This window comes from Chinchilla lanigera, unplaced genomic scaffold (genome assembly GCF_000276665.1).
Source record: "Chinchilla lanigera isolate Chin_1 unplaced genomic scaffold, ChiLan1.0 scaffold00120, whole genome shotgun sequence".
NCBI classification, from domain to species: Eukaryota; Metazoa; Chordata; class Mammalia; order Rodentia; family Chinchillidae; genus Chinchilla; species Chinchilla lanigera.
This window is the reverse complement of record NW_004955521.1, coordinates 4,469,476-4,471,593: the sequence shown is the minus strand read 5'-3', so window position 1 is coordinate 4,471,593 and position 2,118 is coordinate 4,469,476.

The following is a 2,118-nucleotide window of genomic DNA, read 5'->3' as shown; positions in this document are numbered from 1 at the left end:
AATTTTTCCTTTTTATTTTGAGATACGGTCTCACTAAGTTGTCCTGGCAAGAGTTGAACTTACAACCATCCTGCCTCAGCCTCCCAGAGTACTTGTATTACAGGTGTGTACCACCACACCTAGGACTCTGTTTTGATTACTGTTCTCTCATTGCTGAGACAAAATACACAGTGCTCAAAATTAAGGAAGGAAAGGTTGATTTAGCTTACAGTTTGTGGAGGTTTCAGTCTATAATCAGCTGGCTCCAAGGAACAGTGACAGGGCACAGGGGCAATACTTCAAGGCTACCCAAGACAGCAAAAGCAGCATGAGCAGAAAGGGGGGTGGTGGTGGCAGAGAGCAGGATCTTTCCCTTTCTTACACTGTATGCAAACTACCCACCCCAGGGCAGGTGTAGCACTCACACCCATAATCCCAGCATTGGACCATGGATCAATCAAAAACTCTAGAAGCCCGCCCCATGACTGCAGTGTGGCTTTGGGGGACATCCAGACACAAACCATAACATTCTGCCCATGGCCCTCGAAAGATTCATGTACATTTCTTTATGCAAAAGACATTTTAGTCCATCTCTAAGAATTGCCAAAGTCCTAACAGTTTCAGCACTGCTGAGAAGTCCAAGTCACAAGTCTCCTCTGAGATATAAGGCACTCTTTAGTCACAAGCCTCTGTACAAATGAAAAGTTAGACACTTCCAACATTCAATGGCACAAAAAAAAAATTCCATTCCAAAAGGTACAAACAGAAGGATACAGGGCATCGAGACCAAAGCAAGTCCAATATCCAGCAGGGCAAACATTAAGTCCTATAGTTCCATGTCCAGCATCTGAAACAATTTGTGGCACATTGTGAGTTCCAAAGGCCTTGTGTGGCTCCATCCTTATAGCACTTCTGGTGATTACAACTCCCATGGCTTCTCTCTTAGGCCTGCTTTGCTCCCTCCTTGCATCTTTCCTTAGACAATCCACATTCCTGGCTTTTCCAAATTTCTGGGGTCTCCACTGCACCTTTGGCTTCACACACTGCCCTCTCAGGGGCACACTGCCTGGCCTCCCAGGGTTTCTGAAATCTAGGTGAAAGCCTTCTGAACCTCAGAAGTCTTGCAATCTGTATGCACCTAAAATGAGCACCATGTGGATGATGCCAAGGTCTGCTGCCACCCGGAGCAGTAGCCAAGCTTTCCTCTCTCTTGATAATAGGGGTCGAGTGCTGGATCCCTGGGCACTCTGAATCCAGTTCTGAGAAACAAATTCTCTATGCCACCCCCATTCTGGAACAAGGCGCTCTGCAGCTTTCTGCTCAAAGCAAAGTCTTTCATCTTTGCAGGTTTGAGGCTGCAAAGGGTAGAGACTTGATGCTTCTTGTGATGGCCTCAGGCCAACTTCTCTATTCTTCTGTTTCTCCTCAGCAATGGAGATCTCCTCAGCTCCATCTTTGCAGCCCACAGCTGTACTGGCACTTTCTTTCTGGCCAGACTCACAATGTTTTAAATCATCCTGCTGGCCTCTTTGCTCTTGATTCTCAACATAAATCTGGCTAAAAGCCCCACAATAGCCATGCCATTGCCCCAACATTTGACTACCTTGAAATTTCTTCTGCCAGATTAATTAGTCCACCTCCCTTAATCTCAGTCTCAGGCGGTCTCTGGACATGAGCAAAATGCAGATAAACTTTCTGCCAAGCCATAACATAGATCATCTGGAGTCCAGAATCTCCCAGACAGAACAGCTGAAGGTGCTCCAGTGCTTCTCTTTCAGGCAAAATCTCCAAACCTTTCCCAACTCTTCCCACAAGCCATTCTGAAAGGCTCTTGAACCACATGGTCAGGTATAGTCATGGCAATGACCCCACTTCTCTGGTACCAAATTCTGTCCTGATTACTGTTCTCTTGTTGCTGAGACAAAATATCTAACATCCAAAATTAAGGAAGGAAAGGTTTGTTTAGCTCACACTTTGTGGAGGTTTCAGTCTATAATCAGCCGGCTCCAAGGAACAGTGGCAGGGCACAGGGGCAATACTTCAAGATGGCACAAGACAGCAAAAGGAGGGGCTGGGGATTTAGCTCAGTGGCAAAAGCGCCTGCCTGGCAAGCGCAAGGTCATGAGTTCAGTTCCCGGT